The sequence below is a fragment of the Balearica regulorum genome, chromosome 10 (assembly GCF_011004875.1).
Source record: "Balearica regulorum gibbericeps isolate bBalReg1 chromosome 10, bBalReg1.pri, whole genome shotgun sequence".
NCBI classification, from domain to species: Eukaryota; Metazoa; Chordata; class Aves; order Gruiformes; family Gruidae; genus Balearica; species Balearica regulorum.
In genome coordinates, this window is record NC_046193.1 from 1,872,687 (window position 1) to 1,886,270 (window position 13,584).

The window sequence follows — 13,584 nt, forward strand, 5'->3', positions numbered from 1 at the left end:
TAGCCTGAAGCTAGCAAGAAAGAAAAACTGACGGGGGGTGGTGGGAGTGAAAGACTCTTAAGACTGTTGTTGCTATCGTGAGTTAAAATATTGCTCCAGACTGTCTGGAGCTCATGTAAAGGCTAAGGTGGTTGGGTGTAAGGTGAAAAGCTGATCTTTATTTGTAGTTATTTGTAGCTTTGAGGATGGGATAAAAGGAGAATCATCAGGATCAAGAAGGGAAGAACTGTGAAGGTAGCATGAGGCTCGTTCTCATCCTGTACAATGTGCTTTTTTTCATGACGTTGAAGGAATCTATATAAAAAAACAGAATACAGGTTATTTGCTTTTCAGTTAGATTTCATTTACTGTTTCTATCCTTCCTGTTAAATGTTTTCTTGTGCTTGTCTTAGGTATGATTGTGAAGTGTCCGAGGCCTAAGGAAGACTTTGCTTGCAGAAGGCTAATGTGCCTTCATCATTTTGCAAGTTTGTCCACATCCTTTATTCTGACTGCAGACTGTAAACAATATGTGGCTGCTTCTGTTATTTAGTATTGCATGTTCCTTGGTTTCATGTGTTTCTCAATCACTTGCCCTTAAAATATATATGAAGTACTTTTATTCCCACTGTAAAATTTGAAAATTATGTATGCAAAGATTGTGTAGTAGATTACTGCAGTTTATTATATCTTTGGAAGTGCTCTGATGTTTACTGAGCAGGGTAAAACATTGAAAAGTGTGGATGTTTCTCACAATTTTGGTCGTCTTCAGCTTTTTACTGTTTCTTAGAGTTGCTTGCTAAGATAAAAACAGTAGGAATTTCTGATATTTTGACTTGCTTATCTCCCTCCCAAATGTAAACAGTAATTAACTCTCTCTACTCAGTGTACTGAACTGAAGCACTGTAATTATTCTCTTCCATAGGGTAAGATTTGTCCAGTCTTTCAATAAGTATCTTTTATGTATTTGTGTAAAGGAAAACAAAGAAGAAAGACAACTATTTAAACATGAAAATTAAACCCACCAACTCTAGGTGCCAGCCTTTTTGCCTTGAAGAGACAGCGGTTGATTATCCTGAATGTGGTTGTAGTTAATGATGTGTCTCAGGAGAAAATGAAGTCAAGGACTGATCAGTGTTATTAGCTGTAACGGGATACTATCATTGGTTGTTTTCTATCCGGTAGTTTTCCAATTAAGGGAAAATAGTGTCATTATAAGTTGCTGGCATTTGAAACGGTTTGAGTTGGTATCCATAGTATCATCAAATCATGGCATTTACTCTTCATGGAGCACATAGAGAAGCTGACCTTCCCTGATGCAGTGAAAGTCAGAAATGCAGAAGTAAACATTTTCCTTTTTAAATAAATCATGGCTGGCTAAATAAAACATGCTGTGAATCTTGGGATTTAGCACTAGAACCTAGTAGGGGTTCTCTTTTAGTTAACCGGAGTTTAAAAGTAGATGACCTAAATGCTGTGCACGTTATTATAAAACAGAGAAAGTGGAAAAATTTCCTCTTTCTCCTGATTCCTAGATAAATTTGCACTGGTTTTGTGAAGAGTGAAGACACTCTTATTGTGCATTCTGGTATGGAAGGTGGAGTAGAAATGGCATTTTTTCATATTTTTGTACACCAAATGTCTTCAGGAACTCAAAGGATTGAAGAAAAGCTGCTGTTTTGGAGGAATTCAGTTAGGGAATTATTCCTTTGGCACCTTGCACCTGTTAGGATCAGGTTGTTTTGGTTTTTTTCTGCAGAGTGGAGTTCTCCTCTCCTCCTCTCCACTCTTTTGAGTGGTTTTGCCTGAAATAAGTGGGTGGGACTTCAGTTTTGCAGAGCAACTGCTGACTTGTGGTTATTTTCTACACAAGTATTATTTCCTCTCTCTAACTGGATGTGGGAAGTCATTAAAACAGCTCAGAGCAGTGTGTGCAGACACTTTGTGCTTGAATGGTACAGACTTTTATGCACCGCTAGATGGAGCAAAAACCAGTTCAACTGTGATAAGTTAGAGACTCATCTCCCAAAGTAGACTTTAAAATAACTCTAAGTAGCTGAAGCAAAGTACTGTATAACATGAGGGGAAGAAATAATCCTCTGAAAAATGTAATAGGGTATAGATCTTAATCGTGACTGAAACCAAGCTTTTAAAATTTTCCCTTAGCCATCCCACCAGCTATGTAGTTGAATATGGATTGCCACAATTTCAGGCAACTCAAGATTCATAATGAATTTGAATTACTTATATAGTTTATGGCCAAGGAAGCTCCGTACTTGAGCAGGTGTCTGGAGATGGCAGAATGTCATCTGCTGATCAGAATGAAGTAGCATTGAAGGTGAGTCATGGGTTCATTGTCAGGAGGTGGGGACTTGGCTGCTCAGGACGCACATTCAGAAGACGCTGCTTGCCCAAAGACACTTAGTCCCCTCTGAAATCTCCTGACCTGCAGTTTTGAAAGGGTGACATTCATGGTACGTCATACCGATTTGCCAGACTGGCCGTTTTGAAGTGCAGCGCTAATTCCTTTTTCACCTCAAATACTGAAATGGAGCAGGAAGTTCTCAGAAAATGTAAACCCAGAAATACCTACACAAGCATCTGTGAAAGAAGGTACTTGCTATCTTTATGTTGTTGCCAGGATTGAGGGCTAGAATTTTTGGAGTATTTTTACAGTAATTGAATAGTTCCTGAAATGGTGGCTAGGGGGAGCTCCAATGCAGTCTGTCTCAAAGCTTTCGCAGTAAGTCAATCATTACAAATATGGCCTATTTTATTACATGAAGCTGTAGATGAAAACAAAGGAGGAAGCCATCTGTATTTACTTTTGCCTGCTATTAGCACTGCAGATGGAGAAGTATTTGATCATGTGGAATGACAAAATGGATATATATGCCAGCATGCCTTACCGTCAATGTTGTTTATTTATTTTATAATTATTATCATAAATACATTGTTTGCTTGTGTAGTTTACTCTGCTTCTACCTTTGTCAAGTTGTAATGCAGAAAATGTTCCAGGGAAGGTGCATGTCTAACAACATCTGAATACCATATGGGATATTCTGCATCCTACTGTCAGGTGTCCGATGGTTATGCAGAAAGGAGTATAAGAACAAGACAAACATACAGTGAAGCAACTAATCCATAGGTGATGTCTAGTAGGTTTTCAGATAAAGAAATTGATAATTACTATTTTTAAAAAGCATGAAACAATATCAAAACTACTAGATAGATGTTTCTGCTGTCAAAACAACAGAAATTCTAGTTTTACTGTTCTACCTCTACTGAATTAATTATAATAATTCAGTTAAGGGTACCACGCTGCTATTTACAGGGTATTTGGCTTTAGGAACTTTTTTTTTCATGTGCAGGTACGTTTCACGTTTTCTTTTAATGTCACAAAATGTGCACAGCAGTTGCTCGGTACTGGGTGGGGAATCTGTAAGGAAGCACAGCGGCGCAGGAAGTTTGAATCATCTGCAACAGTAATAGCTTAATGTGACTCAGCTGAACAGAAGCTGATTTTTATTCCACCCCTTCCTCTCCTGTACTGCTTGGTGAAGGACACTTTGCCGCCTTCTCAGAAGGGAGGCCCTGGTACCAGACAGGATTACCTCAGTATGCCAGGTAGTGACCTCGGGGCTTGTTCCTAGCATCCCTAGCTGGTTAGGTGATCACTGGCTCTGATGAGCTGACAAAAATGGATAGATAAAGAGGAGACAGAACTTAATTGAGTCAATCCTCAAGGAGAAACAACATCTGAGTTCAGTGAGTGTTTTTCCTGGCTATGTGTGCATCAAATTGAGCCTTCTGCTCTCTGCTACTAGCTGACCTTTTGTGACTCAATCCTGCTGCCATTCAGTTGCCACTCTGTAACAGAGAGATGTTGGTTTACTGACCCTTAGAAGAGACTTTGGAGACCTTCCTGGGGATGGGAGGGACTCACTCGGAGGGAGTTGGTTTGGGTTTTCACAATGGAATGCTACAGGGTGAGAAGGAAAGAGTAGCTGTATGGGTAACACGTTTTGCTATACAATTACTATGCAATCCAAACATTTAGGCACTCATTAAAGACTGCTTCGATTAAATAAAGATGATAATAAGGATGGGAGGTTTCAGAGATCCCGATTAGTATGGCTTCCTTCTTTGTGCTCAACTAGCATCTTTATCTGCAATTAATGTTTTACCTTGCTCATTTCTGTACAATATGGGTGTTGCTGGTTTCCCTTTAGAGTTGGGGATAAGATTTTAGAAAATTAGAAAATAATTATCTGTACTTACTGAACAAGCTGAGAAGCTGAAATTTCAAATAACCCAAGACCGTTTCTTCCTATAGTTACGTTTACTTTCCAAATTCAAGTGAAACTTTGTACACAAGATACTTTTCATGAAAAATATATCCCTTTCTAATTTCTAGTGTTTCAAGCAAGTGCCTCTTTTTCTACACCCATTAGAGTTCTTTGTTTTCATTTTTTTGATGTTATTTGTATGCTCTTTGGCCTTTAGTGATTTGTGGCTGCTGCATTCATAGAACAAATGCATAAGATGAACCTAATTTATGACCTGTTAATGTAAGCATTTTTTCCTAAAGAAATTATGTCATGTTTCATTCACCTCTGATTTTTTTCATAGCCAATCACTGAAGCATCGCACACCTGAAAATGAGATAGTATTAAAATCTGCCTTGCTCTCTTCCTCAATCAAATTCATCTTTATGGAGAATTCAGTTAGTTGTAATTGATATTTTATGACAAGATTTTGCCAGAGGCTGCTGTAGTACAGATAATTAATCTCAGTCAGGAAATGTTACTTAAATAATTTTATTTTGTAATCCTACAAGCAGTATTATTAATCAGGTGACATGTATTCTGACACTGGAGAGAATGGGCAGCCAGCCCACTGCTCACGCTCTTAGATGTAGCAGATGTTTCTGACAAACAAGTTTGTTTGCTTGTTGGTCACGAGGTGTCTGATTAAAGCAATTTTGCTCTGCTTTGTTCTTTGTTAGTGGGCGAGCTCTCAGCTGTGCCCGCTGCTATCAGCTGGCCATGGAAGCCACGAGATTGCTGGTGGTGCCCCTAGGATTCAGCATGAAATTGAGGTGCTCTCCACATGCAGTTAGCTCTTCAGGAGCCCACAAAGATGTGTCTTCTGCTTTATAGATAGACTTTATTATTGAAGGCTCCTTTTTACTTTATTTATTTTATTTTATTTTGGGGAACTTGATCAAAATCTATTTAATTTAGTGCTGTCAATCCATACTGGATTCCAAGTAAGACATGAACAGTTGTAGTTCTTCCCACAAACTGTTTGGTTAGATTACTTCAGTGGTTCAAGGCAACAAAATAGCCAGTGGTTTTTAAAATAAAACTGAAAACAACTGAGTAATAGGCATTGTCAACTCGTTTAACACTTTTCATCAAAGAATTAAGGATGATCAAAGAGCCAGCAAGGCAAACTAAGGTTTAGGTGTGTGAGTGGAGTAGCAGGAAGCCTGTCACTTTATTACGGATGAGACTAAATGAATCCTGAGCTTTGCTTTCATGTTTCATTAGGCACTTGTCTCAGCCACAAAACTTAGTCCAGCTTGAGAAAGTCCACAGTTGGCATAGCCATGACTAGGAAAATTGGGAGGCAATTTTTCTTAGTGTCCATGTAAGATGCTTTATCTGTCACAACCTGGAGTGATAAAATATGTAGCTGGGGGCGGGGGGCCTAGAACCAAAGATGAAGTGGTTCTTGCTGTAGCCAGATGTGCAAGTTTCTGCCATTTGTTTCATCTAATTCTCTGGCACTGACAAGTTAAATGGTGTAATAGTCTTTGGGTAATAAGTATGAAATTGAAGAATGGGGGAGATTGATTTAAAGCTTACTCTCTTTAGGTACTTTGACATTTTCTTTCCATGTTTTTTGTTTTGAGGGCTTTTCCAAAACAATTTAACAGTATTGTGTGTGTATAGATACATGTATACACACACACATGTATAGCAGTTTCCCAAGTATGCTTGTTGTCCAAACACATACAGCTGCATCCAGATGGCAGGCAGAACCTTTGGCCCTCTCAGACGCCTCTGGCACTGCATGGTCTGATTTCTTGGTTTACACTGAAGCCGTACGAGTTCCCATGGGTACAAAGGCACCCTGAGCTGTTCTACTGTAAATACTGTTTGGAACTCAGAATGAATATGGCAATCACTTTTGAATGCTGAAGTTATGTAAAGCACGTAGCTGTCTTATTATGGTTTCAACTGGCTCCTTTTTATTGTGAAAAGTCAGAGTAGTGAAAATTATCATTACGGTAAATTCAATTTTTGTATATACTATATAAATGTATGTGTTCATATATATACACATACAAATATATCAGTATATATTTATATATATTTAAAATCTAGTACTTATACACTCTGGATAGCTTCCTGAAGCTGGGGTTTCTAAACGTTGGACAAGAGCCACTGGGAAGTGGGCGTGTGCTGGACCCCTGACCTGTGGTCCTGCGGCTGCCCGTGGTGAAACCCAGCACCATGTGGGTCTGTAGCCTACGGGATCTATTTGGTACTGTCAGGGAAGTGCACATCTCAGCTTCTCAGGCATGTTTGAAAGTCAACAGGCCTCTGTAAATTTGCTCGGCACACTTGATAAATGTAAACTGGCAGTTAGCTGAAAAATCACGTTTCCTTTCTATGGACTAGGCTACTCTGTAGCTTCCCCAGCCTGCTTCCAGCGTGCGCACTACTAACTCCTCTTTTTATTGTTTTGCCACAGACATGCTGATGTAGCTCCAGTTGTGCTTGTTTTCAGATTCTGTAGTAGTTTGCTAGTTGCATGTTATTTAATTTACATTTATAAGCCTTTTCTTCCAGAAAACAGTGATGCTTTAAAAAAAAAATCTGACCCCATTTCAAGTTTAGTAGATTCATAGGCTACAGAAGGAGCAGAATTACTAAAACATTTACTGTGCATGTGTAGTGATAAAAAGGTTGGTTTCTGTATTTAGAAGAAGCATCATAACCTCTGACAGACTGAGATAGTGCACTACAATTTAAATCATTGAATCTGCTTATGGGGCTATCTCTGTCAATTTTCTTATTCAGAAATGATGAAATTAATATAATAGAGGCAGCTTTACTGAGTAATAGGGAAACAGCACGTTGATCGTAGGTCTTTGAATCCACTTAACAGCTTGTGTAATTCTGTTACATTTCCTGGGAAACAAAAGGGTCGTACACATTGATCTATAGTATCTTTCTTATAATCTGCTGCTTCTTGTTAAATGGTAGGTAGTCAAAGAAAAATATCCCTGACATGCAGAGAAATAATCATTGATTGCAAGTGAATGTGTTGAAATAGATTGAAAGTCATACGAATTCTTATATTGTAATACTGATGTTTCTGGACAGCTACAGGAACGAATAGCTTTGTCGTGGTACATGATAAATTAGCTTCTGGCAGCACAGACTGTGGCTCATGCTGCCTGCAGATCTGTGCAAGGGAATAAGGCTCCTCTTTAAGCCTTTTGTTTTTCTATACGTATGTAAGCATTTGCAGTATGCAAACTACAGGGAGGTGCCTGCAGCATATGGTAATACATGGGACATACTTAAGCTGCAAACTGCTCTCAGAGCACTCATTCTGAACTGGGGATTTAAAATCTGCTGATGAGAAACAAATTATTAGTCTATAAACCAATATGAAAAGCAGAGTAAAGTCTGTCACTGAACCACTCCTGTGGTGCAGCCGTGTACTTCTCCATGCCAACAGATCTTTTAGGCTTTGAGCTGTCTGCAATCATAGTGTTCTTATGTAAGCATGAAGGAGATAGGACGACTATTTCTGTTGAGTATATTTTAAAGGATGAAGTTGTAAGTCTCTGCTCCTAGGATATAATGTAACAGAACTAATTTGATGTGTTCATTTTCATATTCAATTTGATGTGGTTTTTTTTTACTTTGCTGCATCACTCTTGCACAGAGCCATTGCTAGCTGTTTTAGGAGAACACTAGTAATGCTGTAGCTGCAAAAGGACACATGATATTCAAACATTTGTTTTAAATTGCACATCCATTTTAGGTTTACTCAACAGCCTTTGTTTTCTGTTATTTTTCAGTCAAGTGATCTCAAATGCCATGCAAGGATACTTGCAGGATTTAGATCTTCGTGGTACCCTGGTGGATACTGGTATGGGGACTTGTGCAGAGAGCGACCATGTGTCCGTGCTGAAGCTTCTGTGCTTTTTTCCCTGTACGAGGCATGATTTTGCTTACACTGTGGGTAAGCAGTCACACAAAGGATAGCAGTTAGCTTAACTTGGTTACTGTAAATGCATAATTCACAGTAATTGAGAAACCTTATGCATAATGTTAAAGTGTTTTCAGATTTATGACTCTCATAAACAGCACTTTCTTTGCAGATGATACGCAAACAAAAAAAAAGGGAAAGGTAGCTGCTACTGGCCAGTAGACACAGATGAGAACTTCTAATGGAGAGTAAGTTTGTCCAGCTATATTGTTGAACTAGACGTTTTCAAACACTTCAGTTCTCAGATTACATTAGCATGCTGGACCTCTGCCTCACAGAGGATTAAACATAGATCTGGAAACTTTAATGTCTTCAAATTGTGTTATATACAATTGGCTGCTGCTATCAGCAACCGCACTTTCTCTTCCTTCTTTGGAAAACCTCAATTCCCATGTTACATGTAAGGGTTGGCTCTGTTTTCATGGCTCTAAAGTTGAGCTGCAAATAGTAGTGAAGCTTGTTAATAAACATCTGATGTTCATGTAACTCTGGGAAAAAGTGTAACTTAAATGATGGGCTTTACTTCTAACAAACTCAAAACCACATCACTGCAATATTTTAATATGAAATCAGTTCCTCTGGCGAGATATCACCTTGAAAAACAATGCTGATTAGATGTTCAGTGGATAGTAAATTCTAAACCATTTTTTGTTATGAGGGTGGTTCCTTGATAAAGAATTTTTTTTTTTTTTTTTTTTCAGGGTTCAGGGCAGGGGAACTTGCAGCTCCTTTGGAAAACTTGTAAAAGGCTGAGGTGACTAAATACAAGGCATAGATGATTGGTGTGAACTCTGAAAATGTATCATAAGATATAGTGGTGAAGAGTGTTAAACGACAGGGCCATTAACCTTTAGATGTTGTTGCTGGAGTTAATCTAGCTGATGGGAGATTTTTTTAAACTTAATTTTTCAAGCAACATCTCACTGTACAATGTGTTACTACAAAACTGAAATTAGCGCATGTCTTGAAAAGGAAGCTTCTCCAAGTACCCCCGTTGTTACTCTTGCAGATTACTCCAGGAGTGCCGGCTCCAACTTTGTAAGCACAAACTGGGTTTTATTTAATATCATTCTGTTCTGTCTGTACAGAAATTCAGTTTTACTTTTGCACGACCTTCTCAAATTAATAGTCAACTGCACTTCCTAGTCTGGCTATTTCCTCATGGCTTTTAGGTTCATGTTGAGATGGCTTTTTTTTTCCTAGATATTGTTTTTCTTATAGATTTAAAATCTCTTTCAGATGCTGTGATTATATTTTGACTTGGAAAGCATGTTATAAAAATGAATGTTTGAGCATGCTGTGCTGAACACTCCCTAAAGTATGACAGAACCCTGTGGTGCAAAGTGGAGCCTCCTGAAGGAGGAAGAAGAAAAGAAAGCTTGTGTGTATAGCTTGCATGCAGCCCAACCCAAATTCAGTTACATTTCTAGTATGCCAAGTAGACAAGTGCATTCAGAGTTTTCCTAAAGCTGCTCTTTTTCTCGGATCTGTTTCTGTCTTTGAATCAAACCTCTAGGTCACTTAGCCATGTCATGTCTGGAAGACATCCAACAAAAAACTCTTATCAGTCAGTCGGGTTTCTGAACAATCAGTTGCTGCTTAGATTTGTAATCCAGCTTTAACTGTTGGCGACCTGGGAGAATGTACTGCATGCTGCAGACAGGCAGTACGGGCTGCCCAAAACCCTTAGACCCAGCAGAACTCTACTCAGGAACCTGAGTCATTCAAACCCCGAGTGAAGAAAGCTTTTTATTTCTAAAAGCAGCATTAAACATGTATTTAAGTACTTTCTTGTCTAGATGGTTCATTTAAAATATTTGGAGCACAATGTATGAAAAGAGAAAATAAGCAGCAAGAATTTCAGTGGTATTCTTTAAAGTTGCTAGTGCTTCCTTCTGAATGCTGCCTTTTCACAGGCGAACAGTGCCAGTTATGTCAGGAAAGCTATTAAATGGTGTATCCAAAAGAAAGGCTTAATTTGAACTATATTTTCAGGTTTTGTTCCAATGACTAATATCAATTGAGTGATGTTTAGTTCTGGCCTACTTATGCAATTCTGCGGAAACCTCTGGAGTTGGGCTGTTCTACTTTTAGATGTATGGTTCAGACAGGCTACAGAGACGGGTTTTCTGAATTCAACCCACACGTGAATGTAGCTACGAGATGCATTACAGGTTTCTGAGAGCTGCTGCCATTGTAACACACCTCTTTTAAGATTGCAACGTGTTCCTTCGCAGAACTGCGCGACAACGTGGTAATGAGTTGGTGGAAACAGTGGGTCAGAATAGCCGTGCTGCACCAGGGCAAACACCCACCCGGGCCAGTACCTTATCTCTGGCGGTGGTCCATAGCAGTGCCAAGGCAGACGTAGAGGAGTAAGACAAGCATGCTTTTGTACGAGTCTGCCTTTGGTTCTTGGAGATATCTTGATTCACTTGTATTGCACTAATTAATGCAGGACACAGCTGCATGTCTGATAAATGATGCTCCAACCAGAAAAGACATTACGGCAGAGCTTCTAGCCATATATCCATCAGAATCCTCTGAATTTCTGGGAGGAGCCTGTTCTCTTCATTAGTTACTGCTCCGTGATATTCAAATTAGAATTTCGCACAGCTTTTTTCTTCAGGGCCATTTGTTTGGGACATCAGGCAAAGGGCTGCCTAAGAAAAGCGAATGCTGAACTGCTAGCCACTGAGTCCCTTCAGCTGAGGGCACTTCTGAGGGTTTTTTCGGAAATGTGTCCTCCCTGATGGCTTCACAGATCTCTGGGCAAAGCCAGTCTCCACTAATGAGGGGGATCTTGAGCTGAGACATGTGCTGAGCAGAATTTAGAGGTGGGAGGCTAAAATTAACGCAGATGTTACCTTGTTACTTTTTTCTATTAGTTCTCTGTTAAGTACCTTCCCCATATTGTGGGTGTTTTGGAACTTGGTCACTAAGCAACTAATTAAAGGGGAGCAGGTTGAAGATGACACAGCTTTCTCCATGCAGTTGAACTGCAGCATTATGAAGAAGGCATGATGTGGTACAATGCAGGATACTTTGGTGATTATGGCTTTCACTTGTAGCTAAAAGCTGTTGGGTGTCAAGCTAGACATCCTGGAATCCTGTCAGTGCTTAAGGAAGTGGCTTACAGCAAGTTCACACAGAATATGAAAGGATGGTTTTGTTTGATGGCCAATGTAATGGCTGGAATATCATTTCCAGTTTTGTTTCTGTGGGAGGGTGGTGTTCTGGCTGGGTACGATCCTTCTGTTACCTTCTTTTTGCCCATTATAATTAGATGCTTTGGGCTTACCTACTAAATGGAGTACTAAGCCTGGGATCCAGAGCGTTCATCAATGCTAGGTTTCAGACTGGCCTCAAGCAAGGGTAAATATTTCCATTTAATGAAGCTGCATTTTGGAATATAAAGAAATCATTTGGTCCTCCTTTGTAACTGAACGTGTGGAGTATCACAGTATCAGCCTGTGGTGAGCAGGATTCCCTTTCTTCTCTGTGCTCCCAGTTCGTATGAAGAAAATGTGACAAGCAGCAATTATTCACTGAGCAATATCTAGCACAGTGTCTTAAATATTTAATATATTATTCTCCATTCCTTTCCTCAGCATTAAAAAGATGCAACACCACGCTGCTTCGAGCACCAAAGGTTTGACAGAGCTCAGAACTGTCTTTTCCCCTCACACACGTGCGCTCTGAGTTGTCATTTGCAGACAGCGTGTCTCTGTACTGTGATGCTCCAAGTGAATTTCACTGCTTAGCCAAAAGATGATATATTTAAACAATCTTTATTTGGGATCAAGCTGTGGATTTGCTTAAACTACAATTATTTAATCTGCCGCTATTGTGCATTTTCATGCCAGAAGAACATCTTGGCTTTTCTCAAATTGGAAATTTGTCTTGCTGTTAGCAGAATGCCTGCTTAGGATCTGTAGTTACTTGTAGCCTCTGTCAGCTGTAAGATAGGCAGTACTGTGCTCTCGTTTGGCCTCTGGTTAACAGATAATGAAGCAGTTGCAGCCATCTGCACTGATGGAAATGGACCGCTCCTATCCCAGCTTGGCATTGTTCAGCAGAACAGTCTGTAGGGCTGGCAGTTGCCCACAGGACCCTGAGGAGGGGAAGCAGCCATACTGAACTGTCACAGTGAGGGGACTCTCACAAGATTATCCACTCAGCATAGTGAGAACCTCCATATAATTTTGCACTCCACCCAGAGTTAACAAATACTCTGTGAAAGGCTTATAGCACAGACACAGTACTGGACTACTAGAATTACTGTATTCTGTTTATCCAGTCAGCAAGAGCATAGTTGTTATCTGGTTCTGTTACACTGGTGCTTACTGCAATCACATTGACATCTTTCTTAGAAATGTCTTAATGATTTACGTTGTCACTGTTCCATACTGAGAAACAGAATACTCTAAGGTCTGTGTAATGTTGTCTCCCAGATCAATAACACTCCCTATTACCACAGCTGAGGAAAGCAAGTTTTAAGATTGTCAATTCTTTGAAGTATTCATTCTCTACCTTCTCTATGTCCATATGGTATAAGGTACTACATCTTAGGCAGTTTCAGAAGTAATCATCGATAAGACTGATTTTTGTATTTGTGAAAAACAGTTTCATCACAAAAAAATCAAAATAAAAAAGAACTTGTATCATTGCTCAAGGTACTGAGAAGCTAATTCTGTGTCTCACTTAAATCTACTAAAACATTTTGGAATTAAATACCCAATTGCTAGGAATCCTGTACCCTCAGGTTTGCTCACTACACAACCTTCATGTGCAGCATGTAAATGTGGTGCAAATAACAGGTGGTGTTGCCCGTGGCCTTGGTTTTTTGCTGCAGGACAGAACTCTCAACTAGAATTGTATTTACTCTTCCTGTCTAGGGATACCTAAAGCCTACTGAATCGGACAGCAACTGTCCGAATTTTAGACCAATGACTTCTTGGTAATATTTTTATTTTCTCCTGCAAAATACCCTGCAGAAGCAGGCTATTTATGATTCCTGTGCTAGCTGATGAAAGTAGATGCAAGCTCTAAGCAAGTTTATAATTCAGGAGTTGTGTGTATCCATATTTTGTGTAATTCTTTTAACCTTGAAAGAGATTGTTATTACCAACAATTCCACCCATTCAAGTTTCATGCTGACCGTGTTAGCACCAAATATTCCAACTGCGTAGACCCCAGCGTGCTGGGTTTAGTTACAGTTCATGCAATGATTCCTCTGCGTTTTTCTCTCAAATGTCAAGAATTTGCATGAAGAGGAGATGTCATTGAACTGACTCATCAGTGAAA

The 13,584-nt window shown here is 39.4% G+C and overlaps 1 protein-coding gene across 15 annotated transcripts in view; it reads left to right on the forward strand.

The window, feature by feature from the left end:
* IQSEC1 (IQ motif and Sec7 domain ArfGEF 1) overlaps positions 1-13,584 on the forward strand; it is a 337,175-nt gene that overhangs the window by 164,135 nt on the left and 159,456 nt on the right. Inside the window, exon 1 of one of the 15 annotated variants that reach the window (XM_075762695.1) lies at positions 3,533-3,606. The exons of the other annotated variants lie outside the window; for them this stretch is intronic. The gene's annotated coding sequence lies outside the window, so the exon portion shown is untranslated. Of the gene's footprint in view, positions 1-3,532; positions 3,607-13,584 lie in introns of those variants that run through there. 15 annotated transcript variants of the gene reach the window in all.